The 19,949-nt window shown below is 40.5% G+C and overlaps 1 protein-coding gene across 10 annotated transcripts in view; it reads right to left on the bottom strand.

The window, feature by feature from the left end:
- The window catches only part of Csnk1g3 (casein kinase 1 gamma 3), an 84,101-nt gene extending 64,745 nt beyond the window's left edge, over positions 1–19,356 (bottom strand). For 8 of the 10 annotated variants that reach the window (XM_021150495.2, XM_029471806.1, XM_029471805.1 and 5 more), the window contains exon 1: positions 18,891–19,350. The gene's annotated coding sequence lies outside the window, so the exon portion shown is untranslated. Of the gene's footprint in view, positions 1–6,241; positions 6,695–18,890 lie in introns of those variants that run through there. The other 2 variants (XM_021150498.1, XM_029471804.1) reach the window with 2 other exon arrangements.
- Between the last annotated feature and the right edge of the window lie 593 nt (positions 19,357–19,949).

The following is a 19,949-nucleotide window of genomic DNA, read 5'->3' as shown; positions in this document are numbered from 1 at the left end:
CTAATTACAAAAAAAGAGAAGGGAAAATTTGGGGAAAAAAAAAGAGAGTCAAAGTACAGACTAAGGCTAGAGAGGTGGCTCAGCGGGTAAGAGCACTGACTGATCTTCCAAAGGTCCTGAGTTCAATTCCCAGCAACCGCATGGTGGCTCACAACCACCCGTGATGAGATCTGATGCCCTCTCCTGGTGTATCTGAAGACAGCTAAAGTGTACTTACATATAATAATAAATAAATAAATCTTAAAAAAAAAAAAGAATACAAGCCAAGGTCACAGACTCTCAACCTTCAGAATTAATTTCACAATAAAATACAGTAAAATAATGTATGGACCCTAACAGTGTTAAAGCTATGACAAAATTACTAGAAGTTTGGTTATTAATGAGACACAAATAAAAGAAAGCACGAGCTGGGCAGTGGTGGCGCACGCCTTTAATCCCAGCACTTGGAAAGCAGAGGCAGGTGGATTTCTGAGTTGGAGGCCAGCCTGGTCTACAGAGTGAGTTCCAGGACAGCCAGGGCTACACAGAGAAACCCTGTCTGGAAAAACCAAAAACAAAGAAAAAAAAGGGGGGGGGAGCATATGGATAAGAATTAGAATTTCTGTTTCTTGAATAGTCTTAAGTGAAAGGGTAAGGTAAATTTTTACCAGGAGAAGAAACAGAGATAAAGTTACTATCTAAAGGGAAAAAATCAGGGAACAAAATGGATGAGGATGAAGTCAAGTCTACAGAGTAGAAGGAAGCCAGAGTGGACTGCCGAAACCTCATACACTTCTTCGTGGATAACTCAAAGACAGCATAAGAGCTGAAGACTTCTTAATCTGAAATGCACAACCCCTCCTTCCAGCATTTTTCTGACAAAAGACTCCATGGCTTTCAAAAGCTGATACGCTCTTTAACAAGTAAAGAACAACTAACAAGGTATACTTTCAATGGGAGTGCAGCTCGTTCACACAGTCCTTGCTGAGCACAAGCCAAGGCCCTGGGCCCCAGCCTTAGCACCTGAAAATAAATAAACAAACAAACCTCAGAAACAATCTATGTTGAAAACTAACAGCTGTGGCATCTGTGGTTTAAAAATCCAACTGTTTTTAAAAGGTCTAGAACATCTCAACAGACGCACAATAAAGGTCCTAAAAATATTTAATTTAAGAAAATGACAAAGAAGCCGGGTGTGGTGGCGCACGACTTTAATCCCAGCACTCGGGAGGCAGAGGCAGGTGGATTTCTGAGTTCAAGGCCAGCCTGGTCTACAAAGTGAGTGCCAGGATAGCCAGGGCTATACAGAGAAACCCTGTCTCGGAAAAAAAAAAAAAAAAAGAAAATGACAAAGAATATTACATACTATTCAGTCCAGTGCCCACACAAAATGAATTGATTTCTGTACTTTCTGGTAGTCAAACAAAAAGCACAAGTATAACTAGATGTGATTCAGTGTGTCTAATTACATTCCAGTTGCTTAAAAAGAAAAGAAAACAGCTAAGAAAAGAACTGTAGTACTGTAGCACGGTGCATGCAGACGCAATCAAGAGTGAAACAATATGTTCAGAGGAACAGTCAAGTCAAAGGACACAAGAAAGCAAGTAACAAGGAGATCTTAAAGAGTAGGCATGGTAACTACTAGGGGTGTCACAGAAATATACCCTCTTCACAATTTTTCATAACACAAAATATTTATAATGCTTGAGGATGTTGCAATTTTTATAGCAGATGCTTTCTCTTTAATTTTAATCATCCTACTATGTAGAAATAATAAACATAGATATCTATAAGTATATAAGAGGCTAAAAGATATATGTTAAAAGACAGGGAATAGGCCAAGAGGATGCTTTTTAAAATTGTCTCTAAGGAGAAGCAAATATGAATAATCAATTGCCTTATTCTCATAAACACCTTCAGTTCTGGTACAGTGATTGGCATAGTTTGACAGACAGACAGACAGACAGATAGGGACTAGTATACTCTAATCTGACTATCATTGATAAATCCTCAAAACAATCATCATGGTTTAATAATTTAAGACCTTCCACGAGGGCTGCTCTCTTTAGGGACACACTAGATAAAACAGAGATGTCTGAGAACATCTAAGAACGTTGTCTGTGCAGTTATGTTCTGCTTCATATGCCAACCACAACACCAATCAACTTTAGATTTTAAATATAATTTATTATACTAACTCTCAAAATACTATTGTAGCGAGAAAAGGAATTATTTCACACATCTCTATAAATACAATTCTTTATAAGTACAAAATTATAGCATATAAAGTTAATATCAAATTGTATGTATAATCAAATCTTATTTGTGGCAGAAGTATTTCCCAACAGGTTTGTTACAGGAAATAAAAATATATTTGCACCCACCGGGCGTGGTGGCGCACACCTTTAATCCCAGCACTCGGGAGGCAGAGGCAGGCGGATTTCTGAGTTCGAGGCCAGCCTGGTCTACAAAGTGAGTTCCAGGNAAGTGAGTTCCAGGACAGCCAGGGCTATACAGAGAAACCCTGTCTCGAAAAACCAAAAAAAAAAAAAAAAAAAAAAAAAAAAAAAAAATATATATATATATATATATATATATTTGCTTATTATTTGTTTTATTGCAACAGTAGGTTTTGTGTGTGTTCATGTGTGAATGTACGTGTGTGTATGTGTGTGTTTATGTTTGTATGACTATAACAATAATAAATAAGAGCCCTTGAATTTGAAAGGGAATAAAGAGGACATGTAAGAGAAGAGTGGAACTGATACAAAGTATTCATGTATGAAAGTCTCAAAAAATAGAAAATTAAAACTATGTATTTTCTACAAAAAGGCTCATTTGAGGTATTAAATGTTTTATTCAACCTCTACCAAAAAAATGTATTAGAATGTGTCTTCAAGCCTGTCTGAAATTGAAATGAGTGGAAACATTTGCGATGTGATGGCTAGCCACTACATCACATGCTTTTGTTAGCACCAAGTGTCCCAGTTACTGGTTGCTGGCATTACTCCAACAACAGTTGTCTAAGGAAAAAACAAACACTTATTTTTAAAGCTAAATCATTAACTATAATGTCAAAAATATGGACATCAATTTATTTAATTACATACCACAAAAAAAACCATAAAAACCATTTTGTCTCAAAAGATTTAGAACCCATCATCTAAAATTACTTAATATGTCTGAAACTTGATTTCAATGATGTCCCTGTACGTTCCTGTGAAGAAAACCCAGGAACTTCTACCCTTCCAAACTTATCACCTAAAAGAAGGGAAAACAAACAAAACAAACAAAAGGAGAAGGAGGGAAGAGGGGAGGGGAGGAGGGCAGGAAGAAGAAGAGGAGAAACAGAAGGAAGAAATGTAAAAGAAAAAGAGATTACTAATTTTTATAGTCTCTAAACTGGATCAAGCCCCTCTAGTCCCTCGTGAAACTAACTTAATGGTTCCTGTTAAACAGCAGCTATGTAAGATAACACTGTCCAACAGAGAAGACGACCGAGTGCACATATGAAATAGGGAAAAATCATACTGTTCTTTGTTGTTTGTTTTGTTTGATTTTGTCTACATAGGCCTGACTATCCTGGAACTCACTGTGTAGACCATGCTAGCCTCAAACTCCCCTACTAGTCTCTTCATCCCCAAATCTGGGATTAACGGCTTTTGTCACCATGCCTGGCCAAAACAAAACAAAAAACTGCTTAATGAGACCTTCAGTTCCATAAATGAATAGGGTGTGTGTGTGTGTGTGTAAAATACTGATACTAAGAATAAAATATATTAAAATATATTTTTATAGGTTATGGTCAAAATATTTCTAGAGTTAAAGCTACTACATAATAACAGGAATACCAAATCATAGTATGTTATAATCAGGTACAATTAAGACAATTTTTAAATGAGAAACTTTATTAAATTCCTGAACAGAAGAAAATTTCTAATTAAATGAATTTTCTAGTCAACCAGGTCTGACGATTCTCAAGTAAATAGATGCCATGATGCATGTGGTTCAAATATGTCCCCAAAGGATCACATGTTGAAAATTGGGTGCCCAGTGTGATATTAAAAAATAATCTGATTTTTAAGAAGTCCTAGAAGAAAATCATTAGGCCACTGGGAAGAACCCTTGAAGTGATTTAGTTCTCAAAATTGTAGAAGAGTTTCCTCCTGCCCTCTGGTTTCCTGTCTCACCATGTGACTTCTCCATCTACAACCATAAGGACACTCAAAATGAATTTCTCGCCAGAACCAAGCCAATGTCATAAGCATGCCCTTGAATCTCTAGAACTATGACCTAAATCAACTTCTTTTATTGGGGGTAGGAATAAAGTATAAATGTGTGCACGAAGTGTTGGGACGAGCATATTTATGCATCTGTTGTGTGTGGGAGGCAGAGGTTGTAGCTGTCTTCCTCAATTGCTTTCCACCTTATCTTTTTGAGATAGGTTCTCTCTTTGAAACTAGTGTGACTGACTAGACCAGCTGGCCAGCAAGTTCCAGAAATGCAGCAGCCTCTGCAGTTCCAGGACTAGTTAGGGATGCATGCAACAAGCACAGTCGGCTCTTTTCCAAGGATTTGAGGACTATGAACTCATGTTCTTATGGTTGCACAACGGGCACTTTGCCAATTTTACCGTTTAATTAGTACCGACTTTTCTCTATAAAAGCACCCAACTTCGGGTTTTCAGAACACTAAGAGGAAGCAGAACAATACACTAGGATGTGTGTGTGTCACAGTGTCATGGGTGAATTTGTTTTTTATATTTATTCACGTGGATGTTTATATGTGTGTGTCGCATATGTGCAGATGTCTGCAGAAGGCCTGAAGAGGGTGTTAGATTTCCTGGAACTGGAGTTACAGGCAGCGTGTGAACTGCCTAACATAGGTCCTGGGAAGCAAATGTGGATTCTCTGAAAAAGCAACAAGTGCTCCTAACTTAATGACTGAGCCATCTCTCTATAAAGGAATATGTGACTATGAACACTCCTTATTAACACACCTTACTCAAGTCCACATTTCTGAACAGTTAAAAGAACTGTAAAATATCCAGTCTCCTAATCATTTATTATATGTACATACAGAAAACTGCAGGTCAGACTCAGACCTAAGAATGACCTTTCTAGGCCAGCCAATGAGCAAGAAGCTGTCAGAATCACTGGCTGATTATAGTTTGGAAATGGAGCAGGAATATTTTGTCACTTCATCAGTTAATTCTCCAGTTCTAGAATTGACATGACAAACACTCCAACTGACATGACAACCACAGAACCCTCTGAATTACAACTAGTCTGGCAAGATATGTCCAGGGATGCAACAGCAGCAACAATGTTATGAGAGTAACCAGTTGCTTTCTGATTAGTCTTAAGGCCTGCTCCAGAAGAGAGAACGTATGCCCGCTACCATAAATCTGGCTATGAACCCATGGCTGCAGTGCTTACAGGTTCCTGTGGTGAATTTATTGCTATTATCCTGCTAACAGACACATATCAAACTGCCCCCTGAAGTCATCTTTCTGCCATATGTCAAACCTCGGAGAGGCTTCTTTGTACAGGCGACACAAAGCTCACAACTGATCACAGTATAAAAAATAAGTGTCAGTAGAGTACTGAGCCACAAATGAGAAATGTGTCTCACACTCCTGCTCAAGCCCAGAGGCCATCGGGACCATCATGGAAGAAAGATTGGGGAGCATGATTGTAAGCAGAGGTTGAGGAGGTTAGAGTGAACGTGTCTTTGGAACATGACTGAGACCACTGCCCTATGCACTTACAGCAGCTGTGGTTGTCTGAGTGACACCGTAAGATCAAGGCAGTCAGCATACTAGCATAGCTCCACTTCTAACTGAGGAGCTACTATGGCTGCTAGGGTAAGGAGAGTCTGTTTTCTTAGGGGTGTGGCAGCTGGTAGGTGGACCACACTCCAGCAGATAGCCCCACACCCATAAAAATATATATGGGCAGCACAAATTGAGTTTTTTGGACATGAAAAGGGTGGGGGTGAATACGCTCTCTACTTGCATGGCCTACCTTTTAGTCATTAAAAACTATCAGGAAAGTCAAAAACATCTAATCCATGATAGTTACATTTTATAAAGTCAGTACAAATACAGAATAATAGAACAGTAAACCACCTCTCCAAGGAAAAATACACTTAAGGTCCTGCCCAGACTTTCTTTTGTCACAAAAGCTTAATCAGCCAATCAATATGCAGGCTTATTTTAAAACACTTCACAGTATTATACATGAACCTCAAACAAACTTACCTAGATGTACTTTCTCCACAACCCCAGTTCTCTTACCCTTAGGAGCATCACTGAGCACGGTAGCAGTAGGTCTGGGTCATTTTAAACAAAATCATGAAAGGAAAAAGCAAAGGCAAGAGACTGAGTCACTTTATGGAACCTCACCTGGGAAGACACACTCACTAAAGCTAACTTTTCTCTATTGTTTTGTATGCTCCTGTCTGTGGCTCTCTGGAACAGCACAGGAGTATTAATTTTGAGGTTACAAATAAATGTTAGCAAAAGCAGGAAATTTTGCAAATATTTAATCCACAAATAGTAAAAATCTCCTCTAATTGATGAAAATTTTCTCACTGAAAGTATTACAGCTCATGCTGGGGAGATGGGTGAGTCACACAAGCAGGAAGGATTGAGTTCATACCTCCAGCACACAAATAAAAAGCTAAACACTGCAGCGGGCATCTGTAACCCCAGACTAAGGCAGGAGGATTTTAGATTGGAGACCAGCCTGGGCAACACAGTGAGAGAAATGTTGGCCTTAAACAAAGAAAAAAAAAATGTATTCCAGGGCTTTATTAGAATTATTTAAAAGAAAGTAACATTTAAAACCTTTTATTGTTTAAATAAGCCAGTAGGAAAACAAGGCACAGTCTTTGTCATGATATGTTTAAACAGATAGTAATATAAAGTATACCATGTACTATAACCAAAGGACAGTGCTTCCTGGACTCAGGCCAAGTGCACAGAACTGCACCCTAAGTTCTAGCTCTTGTCATTTAAGAAAAGGAGTTGGCTATCTATAAGGTTCAACATGGCTTAATCTAGAATGTGTACCTTCAAGTGTATGGTATCGTGGCACAGCTAAGAGAGCACGTGATAGCAATGTTCACTGATCCATACCCTTTGGGATGACAAGCGAGCAAGAACATAGACACAAGACACTGTACTTCACCAATCAGACCAGTGTCACTCCCCTACAGCAAGTCCCTACTTGGTTATTAAATGCAGATTTGTTTCTGCTACCTTTATACCAGGCCAAAAAAAAAAAAAAAATCTGATACAGAATGCCATAATTTTAAGTTTCGTGGGAACCTTTTATGGGAGAACAAGGAGAATACAAAGAAAAGAAGAGAAGGGAAAGGCAAGCCAACAGAGAGGATAAGGACTAAGGAAGGGGGAAAGAGGCCAAAGTAGATATAAAGGTATTTACACTGAAGTATTAAAAACAAATTAAGGAAGTTCAAGGAAACTAAACCAGAACACTGCAACCACACCCTTGACTCTGTCCTTAAGGGGGCTGGGACAGAATCAAAAGTACAAAAAGAGGGCAGCCTGGAGGTGCTCTGACACCAAATTACCATGTAAAATAGCCTTGATGTCATCCTTGATTCAGAAGAGAGCACCTGAATACTCACCCAAGCCACATGAGCACCCTAACTACACTACACTCCTGGACCTCAGTCAGGCCCAAGACCCAGGGTGAGCTACTCAGAGAAAAAACCATAGAATGCAGGAGTAAAGTAGACATGTAATGAAGACAAGCACTTTACTTTCAGTAACTGCTTAAAAAAAAAAACAAAACACTACTGCAGATTAAAACACAGTCCTCTTGATGTGCATAAACTTACAAGAAGGAAAGCAAAAACTATTAACTAGCATCTACTCAAACTCTCCAGGGAATATCCAAATGTCCCTGGTAAGCAATCTCTGCAAACCCATCCAGCTCCACACAACTTCCACAGAGTCCCTGCAGTCCCCTTTTTAGTTTTCAGAAACTCTCAAGACTTTTGACAGGTGGTATGGAGTCTGCATACAGCCTAGCAAGGAGTAGGATGACACACAGAAGCCTGAGACAGCATTTGCCCAATCTATAACGAAGCCTACAAAGACATTAAAGAAGGTAAGAGTTTAGGAACTAGGGATATACCTCAGCGGGCAGATTGCTTGCTGAGCATACACAAGAAAGACCCTGTGTTGATGCCCCAACACCAGGAAAAAAAAAAAAAAAAAAAGACCAGCTAAAGGGCTCAGCATATAACGGACCTTGTCACATAGGAATGGCAACTGAAATTGAATCTCCAGATCCCACACAGAATCTGAAAGGAGAGAAGTCCAGAGTGTCCTCTGACCTCCACACACATGCCTTAGCACATGCACACATACCATGAATACACACATGCACATATACATTCCACACACACACACATACACACACACACACACACACACCAAAGTGCATGCAAGCACACACAACATATACAAACACAGTTAAAAATTACATCTCAGAAAAGATTTTGTATTTTTAAAAGTCAATCCAAGCCAAAAGTAAAAAATTGGTATTTTAGAACATTTTATAAGGTGAGAGAGTATTAGTAACAAAGTACAGTGCTGTGAAACAGTGCTCATTACTCTACTGCCTGTTGACTTTACTATGGTACTGTGGTATTCTGCTGAACTAAATATAGTCCCTGAAAGTCATTTGTAACGTTCACAAATAACATGTTCTCCAAAGCCTACATATGCAATGTTAAAGCTCTCTACCACAAATTCTCAAATATCAGGGTAGTTTTTAGAAATCTAAACCTTACAGTCTACAGAATAATGCCAAAATCTTACCACTATGCACTGTGTGTGTGTGTGTGTGTTGGAATTGAATTGAGCTCATTATAAAATGGCTTGCTCCCATTCTGTCAGACCAAAAGTGCTGTAGGCAGTGAGGCTACTCCTGAGTCAAAAATTAGCAAATGAGATACAAAAAAAGGACCTCAAGTAGTAATCAGTTACAAAAGAAAAAGAAAAATCCTATTCACACCTATTATTATCATAGTGTATTAATGCATATACATTTCCTAACTCCATAGAGACAATATACTATGACTATACCATTACTGAGATAAAACTATTTCTACTGAGAAAAAAAGCTGAGGTACTTGTCAGAAGTGCAGTCTACTACATGACTGCTAAAGTCTCCTTTCTGTCCCAGAGGACACTCCTGTCATTTTTGCACTTAGCAAATAAAAGAGAAAATTCAAACTTTTTAGGTCAGTCTGGATTATGCACTAATACCCTATCTCAAAAACCAAAAGAAAAAAACAACGCAATGATGATTTTGTAAATATGAACAATGTAACAGAATGAGTAGCTTTTAATTAGCAAGCCTTCTTTAAAGGTAACTTCAGAGATGTCTTTGTTTTTGTTATTCCCCAGTTGATACTGTAATTTCTTCTTGATAAGTTTCCCTGTAACAAGCTTTACAAGATATCTTAAATGCTCTGGTTTTGACGCTATGCTTACCAAAAGTTAAGAATGTGAAATGAGAGCCAGGTGTGGTGGTGCACGCCTTTAAACTCAGCACTCGGGAGGCAGAGGCAGGCGGATTTCTGAGTTCGAGGCCAGAGTTCCAGGACAGCCAGGGCTATAAAGAGAAACCCTGTCTCGAAAAATCAAAATCAAAAAAAAAAAAAAAAAAAAGAATGTGAAATGAAAATGGCCTCCTCACCAAAGAAGCTCAGCCCAACACTATGAGAAGTCACTTTTTTAAACCTGGTTCCCTAGAGTATAGCTGGCTATATGTGTGTGTTTGTTTATTTTGGTCCTATTCTGTGGACCACTCTGGCCACAAACCTGTCTCAGCCTCCTGAGTACTGGGACTGTAGATAGATTCATGAACCACCATGCCTTTCCCATGCATTTCTCCCATCATTTTCATACCTCATCCCCAATTAAAATGACAGCATGAAGGCACTGTATTTTAATGGTAAATGGTGTATACCAAGAAAGGAGGAGATTAGACTTTCTACCTTGAAGCCAACTGGAATAGCCTTTAGAAATCTAAAACATACCAGTGGCCTAGACCAATCACCACTTCAATATAAATTAGTTGGTTAACATCCGAAGAAAATGTGACCATGGATTTGAACTAAGAGTCAATGGTAGGCAATGTTATCTAGGATCCCGTCTCTCTTCTTATCTATTTACAAAGTCTACAAGAACAATCTTATACACACTTCTATCTTCTACCACAGGGGAGAGTATTAGAATAATTTTTGCTCAAAGTTTGTTAATAAGTATATAGAATAAAGTTTACTTTCATGTATTTGATTTCTCTCATCCCAAATAGTCATAAATTATTTTCCAGTCTTCAAAAATTTAACTTTCATAAGTACAGTGTGAAGATAATTAGCAGAGCATACAATACAATTATATTTGATCAACTAACTTTCAACAGATCATAAACAAAAGAATGACTTTTTAAATTGGTGTCATTTTAATATCTTATTAACGAAAAGCATTTACAGAATCTTAATTATATAAAGATATTTTAGCCACAATATACCTTGACATTCACATGTTAGAAAAGAACTCAGAAAAAGATCTACAATCTGCTTGGATGAAAATTAGTAACACAAGATTCCATGTCTTAAAGATTTATAAAGTATTCCAGGAATATTGCTTTCAGATCCCAAAAATCAATATAAAATAATGCTTTATAAAACTTTGCACCAACAAGTGTCACCTACCCAACAACTAATTCCTAGCAGTTACACCTGAAAATCAGTGCTAGGTGATCCTGATTACAATTTCGTTATAAGGACTCATGGTCCTGTTTGCAAGGCATAAGACATACGTGTGATACATGGGACTAGTGGGTCAGAGTGAATAGCCTCTCTTCCACAGTACATTACCAAACATACTTGCCTGCCATATGAAAATACAGTATTCACTGCTAGAGTAAGGACTTCACAGAAATAAAGACTGGGTGTAAAGGAAAAAAAGCATCTTCACTTCCCTTTTCACAAAGGAAATTCTGAACATAATTTTAACTCTAAATATATCACATTCTAATACACTGTCTAGTACTCTTGCAAAAACAAAGCTAAAAAAAAAAAAAATACAACACAATCATTTCAAAATACTGAAAAGCCTATTACTTCTACAAAATACATCTGTACCAAAAGGCAAATTAACTCAAAACTTGAGAGGTCTGAGAGGGCTCATTGAGTAAAGTCCTTATTGTGTAATGTTGAAGACCTGAGCTCAGACACGCAGCAGTCATGAAACTGCTGGGCACGGGTGCAGCACATGCCTATAACCCCAGCACAGGGTGAGGCTGATGGAAACATGACATAGCTAGGCAGATCCCAGGGGCTTCTTGCCAGTCAGGCTAGCTAAAATAGCAAGCTCCAGGTCACCTCAAAAAATATGGTGAAGAGAGAGGAAGATACCTGAAGTTGAACTCACACACACAGACACAACTGAAAACATACATACAAATACTCTCTCTCTCTCTCTCTCTCTCTCTCTCTCTCTCTCTCACACACACACACACACACACACAAGATCAACTCAAAACTCTTAGATAATCTCAATATATTCAATTTTAAAAATTAAAATATATATATATATATATGTGTGTGTGTGTGTGTGTGTGTAGGAATACATTTAACATTTATATCAAGGTATTACACCATGAAAACAACAAAGTGTAAGAAAACCTATATTGGCAGAAAACATTCCTCATTAGAAATCTATTCTTTTTACTCAGAAATAAATAAAAAATAGATAGAGAGATAGATAAAATAAAATTAAAAAAAAAACATTTGTTCTCATGAGGTGATACACAGATATAATTGAAAATTCAAATACAGAAAAATACTAAAAGTAGAAAAGTAAAAATAATTCTAAATAATGTCACTTACAAACAACTCAGTAACATATTTTCTTGGGAGATGAATAACACAAACGTATTTATATACATTGTACATTTCTATGTCTTTCCTTTACATATAATGAAGGTAGGAAACATCTATTCTAACTTTCTTCAAAATGAAAACATGTAAGTGCCTATATACTTTTCTGCTTTGCATTTTCCCTGAAGCAAGTGAAGCCTGAGATTATTCAGTGAGTTTATGACACACCCGTGTGCACTTCAGGGTTTTCTTGTTGCTACTATTTACAGGAAAATGAAAAATAAGTCACAAAAAAAAAAAAAAAAAAAAAACAACCATGCCTCCAAAGACTAAGAACACAGTACCTGGCCTAGAAAAGCTTGGCTAATTGATCTACAGTCCAGTCACACAGCCCAAATCTGCAATGTAGACGAGGCCACTTTTATGGCCTCCCACCTGTCGGTCAGAGGGTGTGATACTAGTAATTTGGTTATGAGAGTTCTACTAACCAAGTACATGACATCAGCATTGACTCAGCCTTCCCACGCCTCCCCAGCACATCACCGGTTCTCCTGTTCTCAAGTGAGAAACCATCCTTTCCTCCTGTTACTGAGACTCTACAATTCCGAGTTTGTCTGGCAAATGTTTTACTTCCTCAGAGCGCTTACTCTCCTAGTTGGTGTGAGGAACAAAGCAGTCTACTGAGATCAAAGGTGTAGGTGGTATCTTGAACAAGAACCAGAGGGCAATAATTTGGTAAATAATTAAATGAAGTTATTCATGCATTTTTCTTTAAAATTTGAATAGCTTCAAGAGTGTCATGTAAAAACATAATCTTACTACCTAGATAACCTATTCAGTGACTCAAAGCTAGTCAATTTAAAAGCTAGCAATATTTTTAGTGTTGAGAATCTTCCGACGAGCATATTTAAGACAGCAGCGTGGAAGGAGGCTTTCCAACCTTTCATCCACTGTACCTCTAGAGCGCTGTGGGGTCCAAAATGCATGTACACACGCACTTCTTATTTCATTCTCAAACAAGTAGACAGAATGGTCACTACTGATTACATCTCTCATTTTCACCTCACCCATTCCTCCTCCTCATACGATTTTCAAAATATCCTCTCTCCACTATGTATTCTCAGGACAACGGACATACCCTGACTAGACACCAAACCTAACTCTATGTAGTTCCCTTCTCCTAACTGGACACAATAGGTATACCACCTAAGTCTAATTAAGAAAATATGAAGAAAAACATAAGCTGTCAGGCCAATGCTAAGATTTGGTTTGGAAGGGAAGGCAGACAAGCAAGCGCCACTCCTTCCTCACCAGTCCATGTCCACCCTGTGATCTGATAGCAGTCTGAGGATGAGCTGAAAGCACAGCCAGCAAACACACAGAAAAACAAACAGCTGCCCCAGACGCAGCCTCAAGTGTGGGTCCCACATAAGTAGCATAGCATCCCTGCAGCTTTACCGACCTGGACCTTGTTATGTTTTCAATGCAAGGTCTCCTTTCCAGCTGGAGCTAAGTTAGGCAGGTCAGCACAGCAATCGTTAGCTATCAGACCAGCATACTTTGCGCCATGTTCAAGTGTTCCTGATACACATCAAGGGAGTGGTATTTTTACTTTCTAAGAACAGCCTCACCTACCAATTCACCCCAGCAGTCCCTACTTAACCTGAGGAGCTACTGAAATAAGGCTCTACTCCAATGCTAATGCTGTATAAGAGCTGGGAAATAGCGCAGAAAGCCTGCTCAAGGGCTGTAGTGCAAACTATGAGGCTAACAATCACTTGGCTAGATATTTAAACAACTTACTCTGGAAAAAGACCTTCTGGTAGGGTCAGGAATACAGAATTTTCCTATTGTTTTTAAAAGAAGATGCAGCCTGGCAGAGTGGCTCAAGCCTATAATCCTAGCACTTGGAAAGATGACAGGGAGATTTAATGTTCAAGAGCAGCCTGAGCTACATGGTAAATTCCAGGCTAACCTTTACTACAGAGTGAAATCAACTCCAACCAAATCAATCAGTCATTAAGAGATAATATTAAGTAAGTCTCAAGGGAGGCACAACTGGGAGATTAGATTTAGTAGATCCCTCTTAAGTTTATTTATCAACAGTTGTAAGTTCACTTTAAAGAGTTTTTGGTTTTCTGGTTTTTTGTTTTTTGTTTTTTTTATTCTACAGAACAACAACAAGACGCCACAGACCCTAAATAATTTAGTGCAGCTAAAATACAAGGTCCATTTACAGGGCAATCTTGCACTGCAGAGCTAAGCTCCTTTCTTCATACAGGAGCTCACTGGCGAGCGTTCCACATTATTTTTCTTGCAAAAGCCACACCCATGGTACATCACCTGTCATTGCCAGCTTCTGTTTCTTCCATGTGAGAAGGCACCCCGCAACACTTAAGCAGCCTTACTCTGGGGTCTTAATATTATTGTCTGGGATTAAAATCATTTCATTGTTCCCGTATTTCAACTGTAATTGGTTTTGCTACACTCTTCTTTCCAAAGCAGCAAAATGGCTCTCATACAAACATGTTTCTGACCTCAGAATTTGCTGAACAAGGTTTTACTGCAATATATGATTACAAAATCAAGTGTAACTGTCACTGATGGTTTGTGGAGCATAAACACAAATGACTCTTGGTAGGGACAACTGGAGGAGAGGAAAGTAGAGAGTAGCTTTCTACCACCCCGTGCAGCACGGGCTCTGTAAATTCTACAGGGAAAAGAAAGAGTACCATTGCAGCTCATGAGTGGGTTTAAGCAGAGGTCACTTAAGAGGCATTCTGCTATAATGAGTCTTCCCAAGAGTCTCTGGTTATTCTACACACCAATCAGCCCTAACAGCTGATACGTATCAGTACTTTGTGGAATGAGGACGTCTCTGGCATCAAACCTCCTCACTTATACATCCATTTGCTGAATCTTGACAAGGAGCATAATGGCAGAGCAGCCTCAACCCCCCCACCCCCCACCCCCCGTCTCCTCTCCTCTCCTCTTCCCCATGACACACGCCGGCACACACATGCATGCACACCAAATGTAGCTATAAGCTAGTGAAATACTTCCAGGCAATGCAGAATTGGCTAAATGCATCTAAAAAGCTTCAAGTCTAACCGTTATTACTCTACCAGAGGAAAGAAAATAATTGACATAACTCACGTGGATTTTTGCCTTAAACCACAGAAAGTTATAAAAATAAAAGGAGACAAGATTTTAAACATAATTATAACTAGGTTATATATCATTAGTAAAGAAAATAGACAAAAGTATTTCTTTCTACTAAAAATACATTAATATTTCATTAAGAATGCAAAAGTGATAAACAGGAAATGGATGGAAAAATATAATAACTTACAATCTAAGAACATAATCAGTGCGCGCTAACCCCAGGCCCCATAATATAAAGGAACTTCAGACACCGTTTCTAAATTTCAACTTTGAGAAGGGCATAGGAAAACCCATCTAACAGTGAGTATCTAAAAATAGTCTCCACACACACCTCTCTCCTTCACTAGAAAACTAGGCAAGAACTCTACCACTGAGCTACCACCCTGGGCCTTATTACATGTTTTCGAAGAAATCCTCAGGCCATTCAAAGTCCTATCACATTAACAAATAGTTCACAGTTAATTCCAAAACCAGGATCCCAGGGAATATTCTGTCTGTGGTTCAACACAAAGGGAACACTTGTCACTGGAGCTCTGTTTTCTGAGCCTACAGATTCCTTGCAACTGGAAAAAGACACACATCCGCAAACTGCCATGTCCAAAGAACGTGCCAACGTGCTTCTTAAAGAGCCAACACTGGAACACACTACCAGTATCAAATAATACTGCTAAGTGCCAAGTGCTTGAGTGAAGACAAAAGGAATATGAAAGTTGAAGGAAAAAAAAAAAACAATACTGGTGACTTCATTGTCAGGAAAAAGGCTCAAATATACATTGTTCTTCCCAAGATATATTTCAACAGCTTGCTTAAAAATCACTTAATACTGCTTGGCTCTCAAAATGGAAGTCCCTTCATTTAACTGGAACCCCCCCAGAAGAGTTCAGAGTGGTTTTACACAAACTAAACATAAAGGTAAATTGTAGCGAGCTTTGTTTTTAGGGGGAGGTTTCAAGATAACACAAATTTGGTTACAATCTTGGTCTTTTAATATTAAGAGGGAAATTCTAAGGAGAGAAAAAACCTTCCCTGTAACACCATTGTGATCTCCCGAGCGCTCACTGGTATGAGGGTGCTATTTTTCTAAGCACAACTTTGAAAGTGATTTATTGACGGTTAAATTATTTTACAGTCGACTGATACTCAAGATAACTAAAAAGCCCATATGTGCTTACCTATAACTAGGTACTCTTGTTTTACCATCTTCCTATTAGAGTTATTTTCTTCCTGTGTAGATTTTTTCACATTATACTCTATCCATAGCAAATCTCACCTTCAAATGTATTCACAGTAACAGATTATGCAATAGCCTGCATTTTGTCGTGTTGTTTAATATTTCCTCACTCCCTTTATTTATCTGTCTATACTGTTTTGAGATGCTCTTTGTAACTAAACCAAAGAATGTTCTATTTGTTGGGGGGGGGGGGTTGGGGGGAGGAACTGAACCAAAAACTATACCATAGTAAAGATCTGTTCTGTTCCCAGCAGAAAAAAAAAAAGGTTACAGGAAGGATCAGAGGGAAGAGAACGAACTGGAGAGCTTCCCATTTCTCCCTGAGTCATTTTTACAATCCTGATTTATTTCATGTAAAACCAATTACCAGATTGCCAGGCACACCCATAATCAAATGTAAGTAAAGAAAAATTATAAAGCCATGTACAAACTGTTTTCCATTGTATCCATGCCCCCCCCAGTAGCAATAAATGATAGCCAGTTAAACTATTGAGTTATGTTTCCTTTAACATGCTATTTTTATTTGCCCACCTCTTGTCACCACAGAAGAGATATATTTGAACCCTCACACTCAAACTGACTCATTAAATACAAAGCATTGGGAACCTTCATGGCCGGCTCTCCACCTACTCTCACAGCTTCCTCTTCCTCCCCAGCTTTGCACCCAGCTCAACAGGTGCTCTCTCTATGGCCCAGCCCACACCCTTCATTTAGAACACTACTGTCCCCAGCCCCCTGTGCCTATGAAAATATTTAAGGCCCAAACAGTGCCACAGCTCCACGCTCATTCATAACTCCCTCCAAATTAGTATCTTTCCCCTACACCCCATACTTCCACCCACCTCTAATAAAACCTCCAGGAAGCTTGTGTTGTAATTGTTTGTGTGCATGCCTGCTTCTCCCTTGAAGGTAGCTACATAGTCTCATTCCTCCCTCTTCAGAATTCTGCCTCTTTTTCTAGTAACATCAAGAGGTAGAGCAATGAGTTCATTAAGCCCTTGATTCTAGTCCCAGTCCTTTATTTTGAAAACGGTAACAAATGACTCTCCTGTTCAGAAGATTTGTGTTACACATTATTAACATTTGCAAATCCAACGATGAAGGTGTCAACAATTATAATTCATTAATTTTTAAGCTGGCAGATAGGGAGAGGTGGTCATAGATTACAATAAATTATCAATAGTCATTTCCCAAGATCCTCCAAAACCTTAAAAAGTCTCATCTATGTCAATATTAAAAGCGAGGTGGAACACTAGTCAACTATCCTAACTAACTCAAGTGACCGCAGAGGGAGGATAAAGGATTCAAGTCCAACCCAGGCTATGTAGTCAGACCTTGTCTCAAAATTCCAAAACGAGTAAGTTAATAAACAAGTAACAGAAAAAAAACAACTTTCTGTCCTCAAGCCCTATATGAATTCCTTCTACCTGAGGCATATATAACCAGAAATGCAAGCTTACTTAAAGTAAAGCTATCTATATATTCTATTAAGAATGTATGTGAAAGGCACACAGTGTACTTGATAACACCTTTCTCCCAGGACTCATAAATATAATAATAATCTTTGTGCAGCTAAAAAGGCTAAAATACAAAATATTAACAGTTTATGTTGTCAGAATCGCAGTGGAAGCAAAGTTAGGCAACCATTATAAAACACCATAAGTACATCTCGAAAATAAATAAGAATGTTTTTGATTTTTGCCATAGAATATATTTTCTAAAACCAGTCTCACGTCTAATTTTAATGATCCTTATACAACTTTGTATTTTTTTTCTTCCACGTTGTGTTTACAGAGAAAGTCAATATTCTTCAAAAGAAACGTACTTTTTATTTTTCTTTAATTTTATTCCGCTTTTATAGTTCGGTATCTCTACCTGTGACCAAATGTCAAGCATAATCACAAGAAGTAATTGCAAGAACAAACAATAGTTTCTTTTCGTAGATGTATTTTGTAAAGGCATTCGGTCTTCTAGTAGTAAGTGCATGGTGAACACAATGCTCAAAAGGGGCTCAGACCTAAGCCTGGGTACTCATCACAACAGAGTAAAAACTCATCCCCAGCCTGTAGCAACAGTAGCTGGCTGCCACTCAGACTTCTCCCTCACCCTTTAACTTTCCGCCCTGAAACAAGAGGTGGGCGAGCAGCAGTGATCGTGGACAGCACAGGCCCAACTCCCCCGACCCCAGAAGCACACAGGATCTCCATCACCAGCCTGCACGCAAGCAACGTGCTGCCACCTCCCCCGCGAGCGGGTAAACACAGCAGCCAGCCCGACCCCAGAGCCCCACGGCCGGCACGCCGCCGCCGCCGCCGCCGCCGCCGCCTTCCCCGCACGGCTCGGCCAAGTTCGCAGTCGGCGGAAGGCTCGGCACACACACCGGCACATCGCCGCCACCCCGGCTCGGGGAAGTTGCTTCCCCCGCCGCCCCGGAGCTCCGGGCAGCCGCGCGGCCGCCGGGCCCCTCCCCGGCCCGACCCGGGCCGCAGCCCCCGCGCCCCTGGGCCGCCCTGCTGGCCTCGCCCGCCGCCCGCGCCCCACGGCCCGCCCGCCAGCCCGCGGGCCTCCGCCGACCGGAATTTACCTCAAAGGCGCGGCCGCGGGCAGCGGGCTCGGCCCGGCGCGCGCGTCCGCCCGTCAGCGCCGGCACATCCCCGCCGCCGGCGGCCGCGGAAGAAGAACGAGACCCGGGAAGGAAGGCGCGAGCGAGGGAAGGACGGGCCCCCGCGTCTACTGGCTCCGCGCGCCGCCGGCGCCTCCTACTGCCGCCGCTGAGCACCGAGTCGCCGTCTGGGCCGCGGCTGTGGCCACCGAGGCAACCGGGAATGAATGCACGGCGGCGCCTCGCTTATCCGGAGGTCAAACATCCTTCGGCCTCGAGCATCCGGAGCGGCACCGGACCCGGAAGTGAACACATGAGAGGAGGGGAAAAAAAAAAAGAAAGAAAGAAAGAAAAGAGGGGGTGGAGAGAAAAAAAATAATAAAAAGAAAGGAAAGCGTCTAGTCTCTCCGGCGGCGGAGGCTCCCAAGCAGCCCGCATCAGCGAAAAGAGCCGAGCGGAGCCGAAGATGACACCGGCCGATTCGGATTGGTCGGCTCGCCGGCCGGAAAGCAGGCCACGCGCTCATTGGCTGCGAGGAGCCAGAAAGTCGAAGTCTCGCCCCATCCCGCCTTCGCTCGAGCAGCCCGCGAGAGGGGAGCGGTTGTAAGGTCCCCGGTGGCTCCTGGCTGCGGCCGTGGGAGGCAGGCTGAGAGCGAGTCCCTGCAGAGGACTGAGAGGGCTATAGAAACGCTGCAGAGAATCGAGATGACGGAGCGCCCCGGCCACCGTTGTTCAACCAGGGTGCCAAGGGGTTCTTGATGAGCGTCTGGACGGCCCTTCAGGTGCCAGCAAATCAGGACCTGGTTGACATGATCTTCGCCTCATTCTGACACCCCCTACCTTATCCCCTTCCCCGAGTGCTATACCACGGATCCAGGATACTTGGAAACACCCCCTTCCCGAATGCTCAAAAACATCCCCTATCCCCCACCTCCCCCAGTGCTATACCACAGATCCAGGATGCTTAGAAAAAAATGGCTTGTGGTTCACATGTGTAAGCTCAGATCCTCATCAGCTGAGCTCATACTGTGTCATAGATAG

The sequence above is a fragment of the Mus caroli genome, chromosome 18 (genome assembly GCF_900094665.2).
Source record: "Mus caroli chromosome 18, CAROLI_EIJ_v1.1, whole genome shotgun sequence".
NCBI lineage: Eukaryota > Metazoa > Chordata > Mammalia > Rodentia > Muridae > Mus > Mus caroli.
This window is presented reverse-complemented; position numbering and strand designations above follow the sequence as displayed.